Raw genomic sequence first — 24,766 nt, 5'->3', positions numbered from 1 at the left:
TCTACCTCATTTGATCTGACTGTGAGTATAACACTGTGGCTTGTGGTTTGCTAATAAACATCAATTCCTGGCTTCCCATCTACCTATATTTCAGCAGTTAGAATGTGTAGTTGTACAACACCTTACCCTTCATCCTCTATATAGCAAGGGCTATACCTCACTAAGCAAGAATCATGTATTCTAGGCCATGATAGGGTTACAATAATATAATGTATTATAACTTCAAAAGAGCATCTATAAATATAAAAACACAAGTATTAACTTTTATAACTGAAAATTCTATGATAGATTTTAAGTCCACAGACTGTTCCATAAAAGAAATACATGACATCTTTAGATAACATGATACTATAGAGGCAGCACCACAAATCATATTCATACTTCCATGGCTTAAGGGAGTTTGGCTTTTCCTACTATGAAATTTTGCCTATTGAAAAATGTGTGTAGGTGTGTATGTGTATATATACTATACTTAAATATATATATACTATACTTAAATATATATATATATATTTTTTTTTTTTTTCCTCCCGGGGTAAAGTTGTAAAATGACACTCCTACTCTATTCCCTGATAAGATTTGTCAAAAGTCAATTTTAAGTAGGGATGCACCGAATCCAGGAATCCTTCTGCCAGGACGAACCGAATACCAATTTGCATATGCAAATTAGGGGTGGTGAGGGAAATTGGTTGACGTTTGTCACAAAACAAGGAAGTAAAAAATGTTTTCCCCTTCCCATCCCTAATTTTCATATGCAAATTAGGATTCAGATTGGTATTCAGCCAAATCTTTCACGAAGGATCCAGGGGTTCAGCCAAATCCAAAATAGTGGATTCGGTGCATCCCTAATTTTAATCAAATTATTATATGAATATGACTACCTTTTTCTCTGAAATAGTAGACTTAAGGTATGGAGATCCAGATTATGGAATGCTTTGGTCCTGGGTGTTTTCTATATTACAGGTACAGGATCCGTTATCCAGAAAGCTACAAATTATGTAAATGCAATCTCCCATAATCTCATTTTCATCCAAATAATCCAATTTTTTAAAAATGATTTCCTTTTTCTCTGTAATAATAAAACAGTACCTTGTACTTGATCCTAACTAAGATATACTGTAACTAATCCTTATTGGAAGTAAAACTTGTCTATTGGGTTTTTTAATGTTTACATGATTTTCTGGTAGACTTAAAGGTATGAAAATCTGTTATCCAGAAAACCTCAGGTCCCGGGCATTCTGGATAGCAGGTCCCATACCTTGTATTTATCATTTTATGTACAGTAGACACTCAAAATGCTGGTTTAGCTATGTTCATAAAAAACACGAGGTTAAACAATGAATCAGAAAAAGGTTAAACTTTAGAAAAAAAATATATATTGTTTATGAATATGTTTTCCGTGTTTTTATTTTTTTTTCTCCTTCCAAACATAACCAGCACTGAATTGCTCCCAGCTTTCTTCAGTTTATGAAGTGTGGCTAATCTAATTATCTTGGTCAACAAACAAGTTACCTTTGATAGACACATGGGATGTAAAATCAGCCTGACCAAATTCATACATATTCTGCTCTTAAGATCTGACCAGATATTGTAAATAAATTACCCAAAATACACCATGACAGCTGCTAAAAAAAAAAAACCCAAACACAGGCTCCTGACGGCTTCCCCCAGTGATGCACTGCAATACATTTTCCACCAAAGCACTCTGATATAATTTTAAAAGTTTCACAGACTTCAAACTGAACCATTGGCACCTTAAACCAGACCAAAGAGGGATCATCAGCTTCTTAAGTGGTCAGAGTGGTAACGGCTCAGGTTACCCTTCAAATATTTAAACATTGGTCTCCAGAGCTCAAAGGGCTGGTTCACTAATCCGCCTCCCACCTATTTCGAACTTTTAATAAACTGCTTTATTGTACAGTCCAAGACTTCCAATGAACTTGACCTTTCACCCAGAAACCCAAAACAAAACACAGATTTGGAAAGTAAACCAATTACTTCTCTAGGCAATGTCAGATGCTAATGTTTCACTTTATTTTAATAAGCAAGATTACTTACAGTATACATATATGATTAAGACCGACATAGGCTAATGTGTTTTTTTTTTCCCCCCCTGATGTTTACGGAGTGCTTTGTGGTTACATTATAAAAAGTACTTGTGAAGAGAAGGTAGTCGTCGGAGAACTAGAGACCACTTTGCTAGTATTAACTTCTAATGTGCTAAAACAAATACAGAGCCAATACGCTACTGAATAGCTTATCCAAATCCCTGCCAGGTTTTCCATTATTTTGTCTTGGAGGAGGAAAGTTATCAGGATGGTCAATGGGCACATCTACCAAATCACAAGAAGTCCCAAAGGGTTGACTGACATCCCGTGAGCCAACATTTGAGACTAATTTCCCAGGTATTGGTCATTTAAAGCAGAATATTACTTATTTTTCAGTTAAAAATGTGTTTACAGCTTGTGTAACCTTACAACAAGGTCTGACATTTGATAAAGGGCCTTGAGTCCAAAACATGTTGTGTTAGATAAAAACACTTTTGTTAGCAGCAAGTCCTGCTCCAGTGGCTTTCTCTTGGTAACCAAAACTATATAAAGGTTTAAGATAAAATCTTCTTAAAGGGCTATAAAACGTATACACTATAAGCTTATACAGGCCTGGACTGGGAGTCAAAATAGGCCCTAGCAATTCCAAGTACAAAGAGGCCCAAACAGCCCCCCACCAGCCCACTATATGGTAACTTTCTATGGAACCATACAGCAGCCCCTCTGGCATTTGCCAGAACCCACAGATTGCCAGTCCGGGCCTGAGCTTATATATAAACTTATATACTATAAAACATACTCCAGCAAAACAAAGTGAGGCAAAAGAACAGAGATTCTGCTCTACTGGGATAAAGAGATTGCATTGATGACCAGACTTCTGTACAAAAAAAAAGAAAAAAAAAAAACAGAAGAAGAAATTTCTTATGTATTTTGGTTCACCACTTGGTCTTTGAGATGCTGGTGGGGAGAAATTCTTCAACAATAATACTTAAATATATGAGAATATTTACAAAATGCCCTTATAGTTTTCCATCTGATAGAATTCTGGGTGGGAACGGGAGTGGCCCAGTGGGAGAAAAGTGTAACCTTCTTATGTTTAGGGTGTTCTGCTGATTATTGTGATATTTTGACCATTTGGGTGTGTCGATGAACATGTGCAGACCTACTCCAATTTGCATATGTATCCTATTCATGACTGTTTGGCATGTTTCATTCTATTTTGTATGTAATCATGCACAACTGCCTTCAAAGTACTGAATGTACTGCATATGGACTGAACAAAATCCAAGCCATAACAATAATACACTGCTCATATAATGAATTCATCAATCCAGTGCCACAATAAACAATCATTATACATAAGCTTTTTAACCACCTCAATCAGATCTTAGTGTATAAGACCAGCCTAATTGATTTTCTCCAGTTTTGTTCACTGAGAAAGTTATTCACTAAAAGATTTAATTCAATTTATAAGGTAAGATGAAACTACTTCATGATATTTTGCAATTAAGGACCAACAGGTGACAATGATCTTAAAGGGGTTGTTCACCTTTAAATTAACATTTGGTATGATGTAGAGGGTGATAATCTGAGACAGTTTGCAATTGTTTTTCATTTTTGATGTGATTTTTAAATTGTTTATCTTTTTATTCATTAACTCTATAAATTAACTTTATAAATTACCCTAGCTACCATGCACTGATCTGAATAAGAGTCTGGAATATGAATAGGAGAGGGTAAAGAGGAGTAAAAAATGTAGCAACAACAATTAGGGGCAGATTTATCAAGGGTTGAAGGGAATTCGAGGGAATTTTCAAAGTAAAAAATTCGCAATTCGACTTTATTTTTTGGATACTTCGACCATCGAATATGATACTACGACTTGAATTTACTTCGAATTCTAGTCAAAGTAAAATAGTTTGAATATTCAATAATCAAAGTACTGTCTAAAAAAAACTTCGACTTCAATAGTTTGCCAAATTAAACCTGCCGAATTGCTATGTTAGCCTATTGGGACCTTCTACAAACTTTTTTCCAAGTCTTTACACATCGAATAAAAATCCTTTGATCGATTGCTGAAATCCTTCGATCTAGCGATTTTTATTCAATCGCAGGTTGCCAAATTTGCTGAAAAAACGTCGATTTCGAATATCGAATATTTAAATTCGATGGTCGAATTTCGAAGTATTTTCAACTTCGAAATTCGACCCTTGATAAATCTGCCCCTTAATCTGTAGGCTTCCAGGGCATTCATTTGTGGATGGGGTCAGTGGCCTTTATTTGAAAGCTGGAAAGAGTCAGACGAAGAAGAAGGCAAATAATTAAAAACTATAATACAAATTAATTGAAGTCAATTGAAATTGTTAAAATTAGCCATTTTAGAACATACTGAAAGTTAAGTTAAAGGTGAACCACCCCTATTAGCAGTTTTATTGTAGCTCTCTCTTAATCCATTTCTTTTTTTTTTTTCTTAGATCTCATTGTTTGCATCAAAAGTGCAGAAATGATTTATTTAAATAAATCCAAAATGTTTAAACTTTTGGTGTTATATACCTTATTGGAACATGATGTGCATTTTCAGCGCATAAAAGAAAGATGGCTTATGTACAAAGAAGAACTTACTTTTAATAGTCTCCATAAAGATACACAAAATTATGCTCATATTCATATTCAGGATATGAAGCAATTAGTGTTTGCTTCTAGTAATCAAAAGATGTGGTGAAAAGGCTTGTGCTGGTCTTTTCTGTTCAGACAGGTGGTGTTAGGAAAAAAACACAAAGATTGAGAAACTATGTAAAGTGATTGATCAGTTTTCCAGATGGCCTTTTAGCAAACAAATGTGGATAAGACTCAGAGATCTAATTAATTCTAAGTTAATTGTAACTTAATTGCCCCATACTATGATAAAAGCCTGGTATTAATTAATGAATGGTACGCTGAGTGGGTTTAGTAGAATAGACATACATCGGTGGCTACAAAAATAGACCTATTCCATCAGTGTGTACAATGACACTTTGATATCGTATTCCTGCTATAATTAATAGGTCTCACTTTCAGTATCTCCCAGTTAATGGACATTTGGGGCTTGTTTGCTGGGGTTTGCACAAAACCTTGCAGTGTTTAAAAGCAAATCAAAGCACTTACAGAATACAGATTGCCCTTTATAAATCAAATTAGATTTGCTATTTACCAACACTTGATTAAGCATGTCCATTATGGAAGAATACATTTAGGTTTGTATTTCTCTAAAAAAAAAAAAGGTGCAGTGTGTTGAGTTATATTGCACTAATGGCACTGGCAGTTGTGAACCACATTCCTTAAGGAAAGTCATTTAGCACTTGGTGTGCCAAATGTTAGGCACCCCAAGTGAATATATATAATTACCTGAGCCGGTGCTCCGATCAGTAGAAAACTGCACCGGCCTGGGATTATTCCAATAAGCACCACGGAGCGATCCTCTTCTGGCTTCGAGCAGCTGCGCATTAGAGTGAAAAGCCGAACTTTGCGTCTGCCCCGGGAAATTTAGCCAGAAGAGGAGCGATCCATGGTGCTCGCGGGAATAACCCCCGGCCGGTGAAGTTTTCTGCTGATAGGAGCACCGGCCTGGGGTTTCAGGAAAGTATATACATTCACTTGGGGGGGCCTAACATTATACGTATAACATTATATATAGTTATTTTCTAAATACATCAATATTTTTAAACTTTGTCGATTGGAGAAGGTAAAATATTAAAATGTATACGTTGCTGCAGGCCTAGTAATGTATAGCAACCAGTCACAGCTCTGCTTTAAAACAAATGAGCAGCAACTACTGTCTGGTTACTTTACAAGTGTCACAAAATGTTCTCTATTAAATAAGCCACTCATCAATCGCGTACCTGTCAATAGTTGAGACCTCTTGAAACTCTCCAACATTCTTTGTCTCAATTCTTGTTAAGAACTCTCATTTCAAGCTGACCTTGTAAGTACTTTATGTAGTTCTGGCATTTCATAGATGGATGGCTTCTTTCTGCACAGAAAAAACATTTCTGATCATTGACCAGGATAGTAAAATAATGAATCCTGGACATCTGCTCTGGCTCTGTATTTACCAAAGAATTCTGACCCTGATCAATACATAATAGTATACTTTAAAAGTACATACATACAGATTTAGAGGCCTGTCTTATATAGGATTTTTCATATATCAGTAAAAGAATGCTTTTAAAGGAGAAGTGATCTGTAGCTCTCTAATTAATTAAACCATTAATCAAAATTAACCCTTATTGACCTCAGTGCACTTGGATGCTTTGGGGAAAGGGGGTCGGTTATATAATTTTATTTTCAAAAGGAACCAAACACTTTGTTTTTCATACCTCCTAAGGAGTTATTGAGCTGTCCACGGAAAGTGTAACATAGCTAACCCTCTGCCCATCAATAAAAACATTCTGTGACAAAGGAATTTCAGAAAATTCCGGAAATGAAAGACGGTGAAGAAAGCTAAATTCTTATTTCTTGTATGCAGCCATATATATCCTTTCTTTGTTTGTTTGCTCAGGTTCCCTGCAATGTAAATCCTTTCACTAAAAAGGGCCATTGTTTCATAGTTTAAATGTACTATCTCTTCCATAATGTTGCACGGTCATACTCTTGTGCCTCTTTAAATAGATTCACATTTCCTTGCAAGGTCATTCATGCCAGAAACATAAAGTATTCCATTTGTTTAAAAGAAAAATGACTTATTTATGCACTGCCTCTGGAACGAGGCAATACTATGACAAAAAATAAAAAAGCTTAGGTTTGTGCTACTGCCACATTACAGCAAATATCTATGGTACCACTCAACAAATAAATATTAAATTAAAAATACAAAAATATGATGGAAATAATGAAGGAGAATACACTCACAGTTTACCTCAGTCCCAAGGTGCAAAGTCCAAAAACACTGTATCCAAAAAGGATGTGAGGATCTCCAAAAATAAAGAAACAAATGTAAAAAGTAGAAAAATTTATAAGGACATAAGACCCCCATATGTTTCTTTATTTTTGGAGATCCTGACATCTTTTTTGGATACAGTGTTTAATACTATGACAAAGTCTGCTGTGCAATGTCCCAGGGTTTAAGGAAAATAAGGAATTTGAATATTCTGTTTTTACTCTATTCATTTAAAAAAAACATATTAAAGGGATGCTACACCTTGAAAAAAAAATGTAATCTGTGGAATACCCACAATTGCATCCTACCAGCCTCTTGGGCTTCTAGCTTCTCAAAAGGAGATTGCTGTAAACCAGTATAAAAGACGATGGCAGTGAAGAAAAGACTAAAGTTACAAGCAAAGCCTGTAACACCTTCATAGAAGTTAGAAGAGGAAATGACAGAATTCTTTAAAATAAATCTACTGTTGGAGGAGGATTAATGGTATATTTTGTCCACAGTGAAATTTTACAGGTGAAATAGAAATAGAAGTCTAAGCAAGACCTATCTGGTCTGACAAGCATTCTGATACAGCATACGTAGTTTTGGGACCTGGTCAGACCTATAGGTCTATAGGTGCAGACCTATTGGCCTGTAACAGTGATGCTTAATACCTTAAAAGAGATGTGAAAAATGACTCTCTTTTCAGAAAACACCCTAAGAACAAACTGTAGCTGGAGAGCTGCATATTGGGAAACACTCATATCTCTGTGTGGCATACAAGGCTAACTAAATGTGTGGGGTGTGCTAAGAACCTGGTTTGGATGAGACATTCTGCCTATAACTTCAGCCTTTAGTTTTGGGAACTGATCAGCAGGACCGACAAGAATTTGAAGCATAGTCAGAAACTAATGCGGAAGAAAGCTGATGGAGATGGATCTGAGTGAAGGTAGTCAAAACCAGACTACCAAACCAGGAGTGGACAAAAACTGGCCGAGGCTAGACAAGTGAGCTGAACCAGCAGGACCAGAGTTATGGCAGAGGTCAAGGACTGAGCAGGGATTGATATACAGTAAAAGACCAAACTTGGGAGCTATTACTTTTCCAGACTTTCAACACCAAGAAAAGCATTTCTGGGTGACAAGAAACTGTTTCCATGATACTGATGATGCAAACTGAACAGAAAAAAATGTCGGTGCAAACATGACCAAGGGCGTCCCTAAGGCAACACTAGAGGCCAAAGTTACAAAACATGGTAAAAAATGCTATTAATACTATCACATCAGAACATCACACCTTTCTTAAAGTTGTATTGAGCACTGTGCTTTTTTACATAGTATTTTACACCACTCTATTCCCAGAATTCTGACTTTGCACCATGGAATTCAATGAGTTGTGCTAGATGTAAGGTCGGCTAACATAAAGGCATTCTTCAAGAATTAGTCTGGTGTCAATAGAAATACTTCAGTTAACTCATTGTATGCGATTATTGCCACAATCAAAATAGATTGCAATAACTCATACAGCAGGACAAGATCGGCACACTGCCTTTTTTTGGAGTAAACAACTTTACACAATTATCTATACAGTATATATGCCTCTAGGGGAAACAAAGGGAAACCAGGAATGCTCTAAATGTATTTAGTCAGCTTTTGTTATATCAGACTGTGGGGATTTTACACATTTGAGTGAATTTTGCGCAATGCTTTTTCAGCTTAGATATCAGAAGTGATTTCAATAAATACATAACCAAGCTGGTTAATAGCATTTTTGTGTTTCCAAGCTTGTGGCATTATCCTGCAAACATGAAAAAGCTTCAGAATAGAACAGATTCCGTGTTCTGCTTTCAAACAGGGTGCCCTGCAGCAATAACACGTTTCCACAAAACACCATGGTTTTTTTTATTGTTTTTTTTATTTCTAAATATGAAATGCGGTCCTTGGCAACAGAAGGCATTTTGTAGCTCGATCAGAATAAATAAAAAGCTTAAGTACGCATTTGCTGTCAAAGACGGGCATTTAGCAACTGTAGGTTTCATTTTAAAGATAAACTAATTATTATTAAATTATATAAAATGTATTATGAATAAATGTCCAGGTTGTGCTGATTGTTAAGGGGAATGGTTAGCCAATAACCATTTTTTACTAAGTACAAATATAGCTACATTAAATCTGGCGCTTTTAAAACATTATTATTAGCACAGTCTTAAATGGATTCGTTATATCCATAATAGCTGAAAAAAGCACAGATTGACTGTTATGTGATTTATAATTTCCCAAACAGATGGGTTCGAGCCAACCAGAGCTAAGAAAGAACCAAGAGGCAGAGTTTTCCCCAAGTCATATTTAAGGTCGTCTCCTTTATGTATTAGCCACTTGCTGAGCTGTAGTCTGAGCTTAAATTTGCATGAGATGACTCCGGTTTTACTGAATTCATCTTTGCCCAAGTCTGTGGGGTCATTTATCAACACTGGGCAAATTTGCCCATGAGCAGTATCCCATGGCAACCAATCAAACTGTTGCATTCATTGTTCTACTTGCAGCTGGCTTTAAAAGCTAATCACTAATTGGTTGCTATAGGTAACTGCCCATGGGCAAATTTGCCCAGTGTTGATAAATGAGCCCCTGTATCTTCTAAATACATGACCAACAACTGAGCATTAGAAACGGTGTTGAATCCCTGGACTGCTGGTCTACCGGTCTAAGCTCAGGAATGTCAAGCTGGGAAACAGTTATATTGTGTGCCATTTATGAATTCAACTTCACTTGCCCTTCCAATTCATCCACAAGCAACCACCAGATAACAGAAAAATTACATGTTTATTAGATAAATAAAATATAGGCAATCTCTAGTTTTGAGTTTTAAACTACCATCTGGTTTCTTTCCTCTGCGCTAGCATTTCTTTCAACATAGGGTATAGTTATATATTTGGGTTGAAAAAAGACCCCGTTAATCAAATTCAACCCCTCCAAATGAACCCCAGTGCACTCATGCCAACCTCTTTCTCTACAACCACATATATCAACTATTTACCAAAATCTATACTGTAACATACTCGTCAATCAGGAACCTTGAAGGCAGCTGGTACGCTAAAACACACAAGGGAAACCATGTGGATTCGGGTGTTCACTGACGCCCTTTTGTGGCCCCGGGCTTTCTGCTGCGGAACCAACAAGGAATTGGTGTGTTTAATAGTAATAAGTCTGTAAAGAGGCACTGGAAAGGATAAGCCAAGGCATAGTCACAAAACAGGCAAAAAGAGTCAAGAATTCCAATTCCAACAGTAAATAACACTTCAGCAGGGTCTGCAAACAGAAGTCAGCTTGGGCACTGTTAAAATGGAGGAAGGCCTTTTTAAAGGAGAATTTGTCAGGGGGCCTAGCGGCTCCCAAAGGGAGTAGTCCGGACCAACGAGGAAGCCAGAAACAAGGGTCCAAGATTGAGGTATCCAAGGGGTTAAACAAGAGAATAGTCAGGTCACAGTCAAAGTTCTTAAGGCAGTCACATCACCCAACAGGGCATTTGACAAGCTCACTGTCCTCACTGTGGAAAACAACCTATATTGCTTCAAATTAAAGTTCTGTTAATCTTATCTAAAGGGTGGCCCGTTTATGGAGAATAAGACTCCCACTCTCTGTATATAATGCACTCTAATGTGCTTGGAAAGAGTAATTATGTCTCCTCCCTTTTCTATGCAAAGCAACCCCAACCTGGACAGGCTATCCTTATAATTGAAACTTTCCATCCCCTTAATCAGTTGAGTTCCAGTCTCTGCATTCTCTCCAACTAGGAGAGGCAACATTTTGTTTTAATCCCTTAAATTAATGCCTTTTTATGCAAGACAGTACTTTATATGCTGTAATAGCCACAGAATGATATTACCTGGAATGAGACAAAAATCCCCAGATCTCTCTCAATTAAGGATATCCCCAACACACTACCAAACTTGCATTTATAGTATTTCTACCAAAGGGCATAACTAATTGGCCTATAGTTTTGAGGCTGAAGCTCCCTTTTTGAATAGTGGCACCACATTAGCAATTCTAAAATCTCTCTGCACATGTAGGACCTCAAAAATTGAGTAGAGGTTTGGCAATCACAGAATGAAGCACATTTAGTGCCATGGGAAAGCCCAGGCCTTTGCTTACCTTTACATGAAATTCCTCCTGAGTGACCCATCTATAAATACTTCTATTATTAGAAGAGGGACTATTAAAAAGGAAGCCTTCATTAGCTGGTTCCTCAGTTGTCTGGACAGACAAAAAAAACTGTTCAGAATCTCCAATTTTCTCTGCTTTCAAACAACTGACCTCCCTCTGATATTTACATGTTTAAAAAATAATTTTAAATTAAATTTACTTTTCACTACAATACCCTTTCCAACTTTATCATAGCTTGTCTCATAGGAAACCAAAAAGGTATGCAAAAAAGCAGTGTGTCAGCTGTGCCAGTTAACTTGAATGCCTTAAAAGCACTTTTTCTTACAAACCTCTACGCCAATACTTGTATCAAACTATAAAGTGTTTGCTTTTCAATGCCTTTCCTTGCTTTCAAGGGGAATATATTGACATGATATTTATTAAACATTTTAAAGTCAATTTTCCTTCTGTGTTTAAGCCTCTGAAAAGCCTTTCCCAATTAAATGTATTGTAGAGATGGCCTTACACTGCCAAAGTTTCCATTTCTTAAAGTTAGTGTTTGAGTTCCTCCCCTATAGAGATGCCTCTGCAACATAATCTCAAAGGAGTCCATGTAATGATCACGGTTTCCTCAATGCTCACCCATGCAAATGCTAGAGATGAGTTTGATGTTACTATCAGGTCCAAAAGAGTATTATTCCTAGTAGGAGTTGCTTGAAACAAAAGACTATTTTTTTTTTTATTTGCCTATTTACAAACTGCTAGCTTCTTCTGGCTAGGCTACCACATTACTGCAGTCAATGTCTGGATAATTGAAGTCAACCATAATAACAACTTGACCTAGTTGCAAAGACTCCTCCATCTGTAGTAGTAGCTGGACTTCTTTCACATCACTTATACTGGGTGGTTTGTAGCATACACCAATGATAATTTTCTTTGTAAACTCTATCCCTGGTAATTTCTTTAGTGCATGGCTTTAATTCTAGCTTTACATAATTTTGAATCTCTCTGTCCCTCCTAAAAAGGGTGTAACCAAATTTCATAGCCCAATCACAAGTTTCATCCTAACAGGCCTCCGTAGTACCAATTATATAATAATTTTCAGCACATGCATTAAACACCAACTCGCTCAATTTATGAACATTGACAAAACATTAAACCCATAATAAGGGCTCATTAAAGAAGGTGAAATGTGCAAAACAGAAACAAAGCATTATAATGCACCATGGCAACCCCTTGGCACAACATATTGTGGGGTCCCATATACATTATATTGCAGACAAATGCTTCTCCTGGTACCTAACCAAGCATTTAGTGCAGAGCTCTGCCACACCCCAGGCACATTGTTTTTTATAGGAGTATTAAGTGGCACAGACAAACCAAAGCAGGTTTTTTTTGTCTCTTTATATATGAAATCCTGCAGGGCCAGATAGTCTTTTCCCCTGAACACTTAAGGCTCTAACTGCTCTGTAATAACTTAAGTGGAAGCCTTGGGTATACCTCTTCTCTAACACAAAAATAATGTATTTCCGCCAGACTCATTTTTCAGAAAACAAAGTCCCCAAATCTAATTAATTTGAAGATTGATTGGAAGCGTCTCTTGCCCATAGTATCCTAAGAATATAGAATTATTTAATCTGTTTTTATTTTCGGGTTTCCAGAGAAGCTCGTCGTTCGCACTAACAAAGGTTGCTAGGGAAACAAACTTTATAAGGCTGGCTATCGCAGAGGCACAAGGATTCAAGCAATAACAAAGGCACCATTGCCTCTTCAGCTGTGACTTCGTCTTCAGTAGAGATGTCGCGAACTGTTCGCCGGCGAACTTGTTCGCCATCGGGTGTTCGCGCTCGCCGGAAGTTCGCGAACGTCGCGCGACGTTCGCCATTTTGGGTTCGCCATTGTTGGCGCTTTTTTTTGCCCTCTCACCCCAGACCAGCAGGTACATGGCAGCCAATCAGGAAGCTCTCCCCTGGACCACTCCCCTTCCCTATAAAAACCGAAGCCCTGCAGCGTTTTTTCACTCTGCCTGTGTGTGCTGAAGAGATAGTGTAGGGAGAGAGCTGCTGCCTGTTAGTGATTTCAGGGACAGTTGAAAGTTTGCTGGCTAGTAATCGTTTTGATACTGCTCTGTTATTGGAGGGACAGAAGTCTGCAGGGGTTTGAGGGACATTTAAGCTTAGGTAGCTTTGCTGGCTAGTAATCTACCTTCTACTGCAGTGCTCTGTATGTAGCTGCAGTGGGCAGCTGTCCTGCTTCTGATCTCATCTGCTGACTGCTGCAATAACAGTAGTCCTTGTAAGGACTGCTTTTATTTATTTTTTTGTTGTTTTACTACTACTACTACTACTACTACTATAAGAGCCCAGTGCTATTAGTCTAGCAGTGTAGGGGAGTGGGACTGGTGTGCTAATCTGCTGCTCCTAGTAGTTCAGCAGCACCAACTTTAATTTTTTTTTTTAATATTCATTTTTTTTTTATTTTACTTTTTTTTATTTTACTACCGCTGTAGTAGTGTATAAGTTGACCTTTTAGGCATTATTTGCCCTGTAGGCATTATTTGCACACTGTTTTCTTCAACCCGCCATCTAGCTGTGTGACCTTGTTCACATTCTGTCTAAATATCCATAATATTACCGTCTCCAGAAAAAACACCGGAGTGACTTTTTTCAAGCAGCCATAATATATTTTACGTAATCCGTATCCACCGCTGTAGTAGTGTATACGTTGACCTTGTAGGCATTATTTGCACAGTGTTTTCTTCAACCCGCCATCTAGCTGTGTGACCTTGTTCACATTTTGTCTAAATATTGATAATATTATCGTCTCTAGAAAAACCACTTGAGTTACTTTTTTTCAAGCAGCATTCATATATTTTACGTAATCCGTATCCACCGCTGTAGTAGTGTATACGTTGACCTTGTAGGCATTATTTGCACAGTGTTTTCTTCAACCCGCCATCTAGCTGTGTGACCTTGTTCACATTTTGTCTAAATATTGATAATATTATCGTCTCTAGAAAAACCACTTGAGTTACTTTTTTTCAAGCAGCATTCATATATTTTACGTAATCCGTATCCACCGCTGTAGTAGTGTATACGTTGACCTTGTAGGCATTATTTGCACACTGTTTTCTTCAACCCGCCATCTAGCTGTGTGACCTTGTTCACATTCTGTCTAAATATCCATAATATTACCGTCTCCAGAAAAAACACCGGAGTGACTTTTTTCAAGCAGCCATAATATATTTTACGTAATCCGTATCCACCGCTGTAGTAGTGTATACGTTGACCTTGTAGGCATTATTTGCACACTGTTTTCTTCAACCCGCCATCTAGCTGTGTGAGCTTGTTCACATTTTGTCTAAATATTGATAATATTATCGTCTCTAGAAAAACCACTTGAGTTACTTTTTTTCAAGCAGCATTCATATATTTTACGTAATCCGTATCCACCGCTGTAGTAGTGTATACGTTGACCTTGTAGGCATTATTTGCACAGTGTTTTCTTCAACCCGCCATCTAGCTGTGTGAGCTTGTTCACATTTTGTCTAAATATTGATAATATTATCGTCTCTAGAAAAACCACTTGAGTTACTTTTTTTCAAGCAGCATTCATATATTTTACGTAATCCGTATCCACCGCTGTAGTAGTGTATACGTTGAACTTGTAGGCATTATTTGCACAGTGTTTTCTTCAACCCGCCATCTAGCTGTGTGACCTTGTTCACATTTTGTCTAAATATTGATAATATTATCGTCTCTAGAAAAACCACTTGAGTTACTTTTTTTCAAGCAGCATTCATATATTTTACGTAATCCGTATCCACCGCTGTAGTAGTGTATACGTTGACCTTGTAGGCATTATTTGCACACTGTTTTCTTCAACCCGCCATCTAGCTGTGTGACCTTGTTCACATTCTGTCTAAATATCCATAATATTACCGTCTCCAGAAAAAACACCGGAGTGACTTTTTTCAAGCAGCCATAATATATTTTACGTAATCCGTATCCACCGCTGTAGTAGTGTATACGTTGACCTTGTAGGCATTATTTGCACACTGTTTTCTTCAACCCGCCATCTAGCTGTGTGACCTTGTTCACATTCTGTCTAAATATCCATAATATTACCGTCTCCAGAAAAAACACCGGAGTGACTTTTTTCAAGCAGCCATAATATATTTTACGTAATCCGTATCCACCGCTGTAGTAGTGTATACGTTGACCTTGTAGGCATCATTTGCACACTGTTTTCTTCAACCCGCCATCTAGCTGTATGAGCTTGTTCACATTTTGTCTAAATATTGATAATATTATCGTCTCTAGAAAAACCACTTGAGTTACTGTTTTTCAAGCAGCATTCATATATTTTACGTAATCCGTATCCACCGCTGTAGTAGTGTATACGTTGACCTTGTAGGCATTATTTGCACAGTGTTTTCTTCAACCCGCCATCTAGCTGTGTGACCTTGTTCACATTTTGTCTAAATATTGATAATATTATCGTTTCTAGAAAAACCACTTGAGTTACTTTTTTTCAAGCAGCATTCATATATTTTACGTAATCCGTATCCACCGCTGTAGTAGTGTATACGTTGACCTTGTAGGCATTATTTGCACACTGTTTTCTTCAACCCGCCATCTAGCTGTGTGACCTTGTTCACATTCTGTCTAAATATCCATAATATTACCGTCTCCAGAAAAAACACCGGAGTGACTTTTTTCAAGCAGCCATAATATATTTTACGTAATCCGTATCCACCGCTGTAGTAGTGTATACGTTGACCTTGTAGGCATTATTTGCACACTGTTTTCTTCAACCCGCCATCTAGCTGTGTGTATTATCGTTTCCAGAAAAACCAACTGAGTTTTTGTTGTTGTTGTTGTTTTTTTAAAAATAATGCCAGGCAAAGGCAGGCCGCCACGCAGAGGCCGTGCTAGGGGCCGTGCTGCTATGCAATCCTGTGGCCCTAGCAAATTGCCCAGTTTTAAAAAGCCAATGACCCTGAACTCCCAAAATGCTGAAGAGGTAGTTGACTGGCTTACACAGCACACCCCATCCTCTACCGTTTCTAACTTTACCACAACATCCTCCTCATCCTCCACTGCTATGGCCACCCCACGTAACACTTCCTCCACCACCGGTGCCCCTTCTTCACTGGGGTCAGAGGAGTTATTTTCCCATGAGTTTCTTGAACTGAGTAATGCGCAACCATTATTGCCAGAAGAAGATGAAGGAGATGAGGACCTTACACCAGATTTAATTCTGGCAGAGAACACGATAGAGATGGACATAATGAGTGATGAGGAGGAGGTCCCCGCTGCTGCTTCCTTCTGTGATGTGTCAGAAGAAATTGATGCATCTGAGGAGAATGATGATGAGGAGATTGATGTTTTGTGGGTGCCTAGTAGAAGAGAGCAAGAGGAGGGTAGTTCAGATGGAGAGACGGAGAGTCAGAGAGGCAGTAGGAGAATAAGACTTAGAAGAAGCAGGGAGGACAGCCCGCAGGGATCAGTAGGGCAACAACATGTATCGGCACCTGTGTTCAGCCGGCCAACGCACCCGCCATTGCCGCCAATGCCGCCAACTTCTACTGTTACCGCCAGATCGCACACTTCCAAAAAGTCAGCAGTGTGGGATTTTTTTAATGTGTGTGCCTCTGACAAAAGCATTGTAATTTGCAATGAGTGCAGTCAGAAACTGAGCCTTGGTAAGCCCAACAGCCACATAGGTACAACTTCTATGCGAAGGCACATGAGCGGCAAGCACAAAGCACTTTGGGAGCAACACCTCAAAGGCAACAGGCAAACTAAAAGCCACACTCCTTCTGGTCCAGCATCTTACTGCTCTACCTCTGCTCTCCTTGACCCGTCTGAACCACCCTCCACTCCGCCTTCCACCTTGACCACCTGTTCCCATTCCAGTCATCTGCCACCAGCCAAGTTTCTGTGAAGGCCATGTTTGAGCGTAAGAAGCCAATGTCTGACTGTCACCCCCTTGCCCGGCGTCTGACAGCTGGCTTGTCTGCACTCTTAGCCCGCCAGCTTTTACCATACCAGCTGGTGGACTCTGAGGCCTTCCGCAAATTTGTAGCAATTGGGACACCGCAGTGGAAGGTACCCAGCCGCAATTTTTTTTCTAAAAAGGGAATACCACACCTGTACCAACATGTGCAGAGCCAAGTTACCGCATCTCTGTCACTTAGTGTTGGGCCAAAGGTCCATATGACTACTGACGCATGGTCCTCCAAGCATGGTCAGGGCAGGTATGTCACCTACACTGCCCACTGGGTGAACTTGGTAATGGCTGGGAAGCAGGGAATGGGTAGCTCAACAACAACAGTGGAGTTGGTGTCACCGCCACGGATTGCACGCGGTTCTGCCACCACCTCTACTCCTCCATCGCTCTCTACCTCGTCTTCTTCTTCTTCTTACTCTGCTGCTGGGTCCTCCTTCTCCTCCTCCACACCTGTGCACCCCCAGCTCCCCCTAGGCTATTCGACGTGCCAGGTACGCCGTTGTCACGCTGTCTTGGGGATGACGTGCCTGGAAAGCAAAAACCATACCGGATCTGTACTCCTGTCATCTCTGCAGTCACAGGCCGATCGGTGGCTGACCCCACACCAACTGCAGATCGGAAAAGTGGTGTGTGACAATGGAAGCAATCTGTTGGCAGCGTTGAGACTAGGCAATTTAACACATGTGCCCTGCATGGCACATGTGTTAAATTTAATAGTCCAACGTTTTGTCTCCAAGTACCCAGGATTCCAGGACGTTCTCACCCAGTCCAGAAAGGTGTCGGCCCATTTCAGACGTTCCTACACAGCCATGGCACGCCTTGCTGACATTCAGCAGCGCTACAACATGCCAGTCAGGCGTTTGATTTCTGACAGCCAGACTCGCTGGAATTCAACGCTCCTTATGTTGGAACGTCTGCTGCAACAACAAAGGGCCGTCAACGAGTACCTTTTTGAACTGGGTGGTAGGACTGGATCTGCACAGCTGGGGATTTTTTTCCCCCGTTACTGGGTGCTTATGCGCGATGCCTGCAGGCTCATGCGACCTTTTGAAGAGGTGACAAATATGGTCAGTCGCACCGAAGGCACCATCAGCGACCTAATACCCTTCGCTTTCTTCCTGGAGCGTGCCGTGCGACGAGTGACAGATGAGGCTGTAGACCAGCGTGACGAGGAGCTGGAAGCGCACGATTTCTGGTCGGAATCACCAGAACGAACCCAGGCACCTGCTGCAACGCAGGGAGAGGTGCCAGAAGTGGAGTCAGAGGAGGAAGGTGGCTTTGTGGAGGAGGAGGAGGAGGACCAACAGGAGCAGGCTTCCCAGGGGGCTAGTGGTGACCTTTTGGGGACCCCTGGTCTTGTACGTGGCTGGGGGGAGGAGACCGTGGATGATGCAGTCCTTGATAATGAGGAAGCGGAGATGGATAGCTCTGCATCCAACCTTGTGAGAATGGGGTCTTTCATGCTGTCATGCCTGTTGAAGGACCCCCGTATCAAGAGGCTTAAGGAGAAGGACCTGTACTGGGTCGCAACGCTACTAGACCCTCGGTACAAGCATAAAGTGTCAGAAATGTTACCAACATACCACAAGTCCGAAAAGATGCGGCATTTACAAACCAGCCTGCAAAACATGTTGTACAATGCTTTTAAGGGTGATGTCACTTCAGGAACTCATCAACATTCCAGGGGCAGAGGTGCCAGTAATCCTGCCACGAGCACACCTGCAAGGACAAAGCCCTTTGGCCAGTCTGTAACGTCAGACATGCAAATGTTTTTCTGTCCAAGGCAGCGCCACAACCCTTCTGGATCCACCCTCAAAGAACGCCTCGACCGGCAGGTAGCGGACTACCTGGCATTAACTGCAGATATCGACACTCTGAGGAGCGATGAACCCCTGGACTACTGGGTGTGCAGGCTTGATCTGTGGCCAGAGCTGTCACAATTTGCCATGAACCTCTTGTCTTGCCCAGCCTCAAGTGTGCTCTCAGAAAGGACCTTCAGTGCAGCAGGAGGGATTGTAACTGAGAAGAGAACTCGCCTAGGTCACAAAAGTGTCGATTACCTGACCTTTATTAAAATGAATGAGGGGTGGATCTCGGAGGGTTACTGCACGCCGGAAGACTTGTTCTGACTTCTATGCAGCTGTCCTTCTCTTCAAGCCTCATGACTCCACACACAGCTGTCCTTTAGCGTCCTCCTCCTCCCTCCGCCACCGTTACAAACTAGGGTGCAAACCCTACTGGTTTAATTTTTTCTGGCCTCTGTGCTTCAGTGGCTGCAACCAAAAAAACTGGGCAAACAATGTCTACAAGGTCAACGTATGGCAAAAAATGACTATTTTCAGCATTTATATGGCATATTTTTTCTGGCAACTGTGCTTCAGTGGCTGCGTCCAAAAAAATGCATATTTTCTGCATTTATATGGCATAATTTTTCTGGCCTCTGTGCTTCAGTGGCTGCAACCAAAAAAATGCATATTTTCAGCATTTATATGGCATAATTTTTCTGGCCTCTGTGCTTCAGTGGCTGCAACCAAAAAAATTTATATTTTCAGCATTTATATGGCATAATTTTTCTGGCAACTGTGCTTCAGTGGCTGCGACCAAAAAAAATGCATATTTTCAGCATTTATATGGCATAATTTTTCTGGCCTCTGTGCTTCAGTGGCTGCAACCAAAAAAATTTATATTTTCAGCATTTATATGGCATAATTTTTCTGGCCTCTGTGCTTCAGTGGCTGCAACCAAAAAAATGCATATTTTCAGCATTTATATGGCATAATTTTTCTGGCAACTGTGCTTCAGTGGCTGCGACCAAAAAAATGACTATTTTCAGCATTTATATGGCATATTTTTTCTGGCCTCTGTGCTTCAGTGGCTGCGGCCAAAAAAACTGGGCAAACAATGCCTACAAGGTCAACGACGTTGACCTTGTAGGCATTGTTTGCCCAGTTTTTTTGGCCGCAGCCACTGAAGCACAGAGGCCAGAAAAAATATGCCATATAAATGCTGAAAATAGTCATTTTTTGCCATACGTTGACTCAACGTATATGGCAAAAAATGACTATTTTCAGCATTTATATGGCATATTTTTTCTGGCAACTGTGCTTCAGTGGCTGCGACCAAAAAAACTGGGCAAACAATGCCTACAAGGTCAACGTATGGCAAAAAATGACTATTTTCAGCATTTATATGGCATATTTTTTCTGGCAACTGTGCTTCAGTGGCTGCAACCAAAAAAACTGGGCAAACAATGTCTACAAGGTCAACGTACAGATGCAGCCACTTGGGTTTGTCTGTTTGACACAGAATAACTAAACACAGATATCCCATTTATCTCATTTAACACAGAAAACTGCGTCACAACATCCCATCTAATTAAAGCATTCACCATTGTGAACAATGGAGCTTTGGTATGCTAATGAAAAGGTTACATGCATTAAATGAGTTAAGATGACTTAAGATAACACAGTTTCTTCAATTACCCCTGAGTCATGACGCATTTAACTCACAAATCCAAGTGGCTTCATCTGTATGGCGAAAAATGACTATTTTCAGCATTTATATGGCATATTTTTTCTGGCAACTGTGCTTCAGTGGCTGCAACCTAAAAAACTGGGCAAACAATGTCTACAAGGTCAACGTATGGCGAAAAATGACTATTTTCAGCATTTATATGGCATATTTTTTATGGCAACTGTGCTTCAGTGGCTGCGTCCAAAAAAACTGGGCAAACAATGCCTACAAGGTCAACGTATGGCAGTTGTTTAAAGAGAACAGTAGATTACTAGCCAGCAAAGCTACCTAAGCTAAAATGTCCCTCAAATCCCTGCAGACTTCTGTCCCTCCAATACAGAGCAGTATCAAGCAGATTACTAGCCAGCAAACTTACTATCATCTGTCCCTGAAATCACTAACAGCTCTCCCCCTACACTATCTCTTCCAAGCACACACAGGCAGATTTTTCAGATACATTTTTGCCCTTGATCCCCCTCTGGCATGCCACTGTCCAGGTCGTTGCACCCTTTAAACAACTTTAAAATCATTTTTCTGGCCAAAAATGTCTTTTCTAGATGTTAAAGTTCGCCTTCCCATTGAAGTCTATGGGGTTCGCGAACCGTTCGCGAACCGCTCGCATTTTTGCGCAAGTTCGCGAATATGTTCGCGAACTTTTTTTCCGACGTTCGCTACATCCCTAGTCTTCAGAAACACAGGAGGAGCTGATTCATGGTTCAAGGATTCCTCAATAAGAAAAAATAGACTCCTTGCATTTATATCCAAGATACATTTCACTACAAGTTACAGATAGAGAAGAACCAAAAAGGGTCTGTTGTAGTGATGGGCGAATTTATTCGCCAGGCGCGAATTCGCGGCGAATTTGCGCGTTTCGCCGCGAGCGAATAAATTCGCGAATCGTCCGCGAAAATTCGCGTCAAAAAAGTTCGCCGGCGTCAAAATTTTTTTTCCGAAAAACGGACGCCGGCGCCAAAAACGGGCGCCGGCGTCGAAAAAAACGGGCGCCTGCGTCAAAAACGGGCGCCGGCGTCAAAAACGAGACGCCGGCGCCGTTTCGCGAATTTTTCGCCGTTTCGCGAATTTCGCGCGAAATTCGCGAATTTTTCGGCGAAGCGAAACGGCGCAAATTCGCCCATCACTAGTCTGTTGAACAGCATCTAGGAATTGCAACATTAACATAAGTCAAAAATATCTCCAATGGAAGAAGTGCTATTGAAAATCAATTGTAGTGAATCTCAGCTTCTTAAATGGGCATCTAAAGAACATTATACTCTTCTCACGTGCGAGAAAAGCCAATGATGGTGATTTTGCAAGACAGTGGTTTGATCCAACATCTTGGGATTATGACCCAATCGTAAATCTTTGCTAAAACCTTCTTTAAGTTTAATGAGAGGTGCATGTTGAGCTCAGACATTTTGTCTGCCTCAAATGTAGTCAGATTTTACATTTGCCTAAAGAGTCAGTCAATAATCTCTCATCCCCACAAATGTCCTAAGATTACATATGTTTGATATGCATTAGCTAGTTCAATGTGGAGAAGATTAACTGGATCCTATGGGATAGTTAAAGCCGCAATTACAAAGGCTAAAAAGTGTGAAAAATGCAGTTTTTAAATGCAAATTTCTTTTACCCTCACTGCCCTGTTGAGCCAGAATTTCATCATAATTGCAGGCACACTAGACGGTTCATCCATCAAGATTCGAGGTCCACATGATATAGCAAAACTTTCTTTTCATACACTTTCTCCACTGCATTTTCGTTGAAATGACATCACTTTGGGATGCAGAATTTAAGGTAACATTAGCATCCTATTTACTTTTTGTTGTGGCTCAAATTCTTCTAAAAGACCTATTATTCTGGTGGAGGATAACACGCACAAAGACTAACTATATCATATTTTGTTTGCCTACTGAAATTATTAAAGGGGTTATGCGCTTTTAGGTTAACTTTTAGTATGATGTAGAGGGTGATTTTCTGAGACCAGTTGCAATTGGTTTAATTGTTTTATTATTTGTGTTTTTTGAGCAATTTAGATGTTTATTCAGCAGCTCTTCAGTTTGCAATTTCAGCAATCTTGCCATTGGCAAAATACCCTAGCAACCATGCATTGATTTGGATAAAAGACTGGAATATGAATAGGAGAGTCCTGAATAGCAAGATGAGTAATATAAAGTAGCAATAACAAATATGTAGCCTTACAGAGCAAGGATCAGTGACCCCCATTCAAAATATTAAAGGAGTCGGAAGAAAAAGACAAATAATCAAAAAACTATAAAAAGTAATTCTATAACATACTAAAAAAAAGTGAACCACCCATTTAATAGGGAATAGTTTGGTTTTTTTTTAAAAAAAAAACCACTATAATAATTATTTTTAGTAATGGGCAAATTTATTCGCCAGGCGTGAATTTGTGGCGAATGTCCGAGTTTTTTTGACGGCAGCAACAATTAACGGACGTCCAGTCACTTTAATAGGCACTGGCATCGAAATCCAAGTTTCGCTAATTATTCGCCTGTTTCGTGGGAAATTCGCAAAATTCGTGGCGATGTGAAACGGGACAAATTTACCCATCGCTAATTATTTTTGTTATTTTTGTGTATTTTACTTAATGTTATGCCTATATAAGGGAAACCAACACATTTGCAAACTTTTTTACCCATTCCTTTGTGGATACAAGCATCTTCTCTTGCATTTAACTATCCACCTAATTGTTCTTCTTTGCCCTAAATTGTACCCATTTTCTTTATTTTATAGTCTTGCATACATTTATTTAATTGTCTCTAGTCCTACACCTCTATTTCCCAGTTACACTTACAGATGTAGCATACAGTTGGGGCAGGCTTAATTAAAGGAGATGATATACCAAAAAATGGAGCGTATGTTATACATTCGTTTGTAGCAGACACTACTTTTGAAGCCATAGTTTAACAAATACATATGGGTAGTAACCTTGTACATGGTAATAATAAATACATAGTATATTAACACAGTGGGGCTCATTTAAAAACACAGGGCACATTTGCTCCTGGGCTGTGACCCACAGCAACCAATCAGTGATTAGCATTTTTTTCAGCCAGCTGCAGAACACTGAAAGCAAACATCTGATTTGTTGCTATGGGTTGGCAGTAAGATAACAGGCATGTTAATTGTAGGGACTTACAGATACTCTCATATAAAAAAAAATGAGATTCAACACCTATTGAGGAAACATTAAATATTTTTAAATTGTATTAACTGCTACAAAACCAACTACACGTAGTGCTATTATCCCCCCAAAACAATCAGTTTGTGTGTGGCCGTCCTGAGCATAGCATAGCATAGCTAGTTTGTCAAGAGATCCAATTTAAGGCTTTGAGGAATAAATAGATTTTGTTTCCAGTCTCAAGAACTTGTGCAGAAGTGCAGAGTTCCTTCAGTTGTGACTTGACTTTTAAACCCTTGCTTGACCTGGTCCCCCTCCAATATCATTTTTCTACAATAGGTTTAGGTTTTAAACAAAACAATCAGAAACGTCCAGTCTCAGCAGCAATCCCTAGTGAGGATTTCAAGATTAAGAGCATCACAAGGAGCAATCATTTGTGTTACGTTACCCGGGACATTATTTGGGGTAGATACAGGTATAGGACCTTATTTATCCAGAATGGCCGGGACCTGGGGTATTCTGGATAATGGATCTTTCCATAATTTGGATCTTCATACCTTAGGTCTTCTAGAAAATCATGTAAACATGAAATAAACCCAATAGTCTGGTTTTGCTTCCAATAAGGAATAATTATAACTTAGTTTGGAACAAGTACAAGGTACTGTTATATTATTACAGAGAAAAAGGAAATCATTTTGAAAATGTTGGGTTATTTGGATAAAATGGAGTCTAAGGGAGACTCCCTTTCTGTAATTCCGAGCTTTCTGGATAAATGGTTTCCGGATAACTGATCCCATACCTGTATTGCGATTTCATTGACATCACGTTCCTCAGTTATGACATAAATGTAATATAGAAAAAATCCTGCACTGGATTGAGAAAGAAACTGTGAAAGAGATGCCAAGTAATTAAAAATATTTGAGGTTTATTAATCAGAGATTCCTACATTTATTAAATTTAAAGTTTAAGACTTTATTGTAGGAATACTTTTATTGTAGGAAGTGTATTTAATGAA

At 39.5% G+C, this 24,766-nt stretch overlaps 1 protein-coding gene across 2 annotated transcripts in view; it reads right to left on the bottom strand.

The window, feature by feature from the left end:
* LOC108701012 (ankyrin repeat and fibronectin type-III domain-containing protein 1) overlaps window positions 1-24,766 on the bottom strand; it is a 412,491-nt gene that overhangs the window by 295,902 nt on the left and 91,823 nt on the right. For both annotated transcript variants that reach the window (XM_018235128.2, XM_041576478.1), the window contains exon 3: window positions 5,927-6,057. The gene's annotated coding sequence lies outside the window, so the exon portion shown is untranslated. The remainder of the gene's footprint in view (window positions 1-5,926; window positions 6,058-24,766) is intronic.

Source organism: Xenopus laevis, chromosome 9_10L, assembly GCF_017654675.1.
Source record: "Xenopus laevis strain J_2021 chromosome 9_10L, Xenopus_laevis_v10.1, whole genome shotgun sequence".
NCBI lineage: Eukaryota > Metazoa > Chordata > Amphibia > Anura > Pipidae > Xenopus > Xenopus laevis.
The sequence above is the reverse complement of the archived record's forward strand: the minus strand, read 5'-3'. Positions and strand labels throughout refer to the sequence as shown.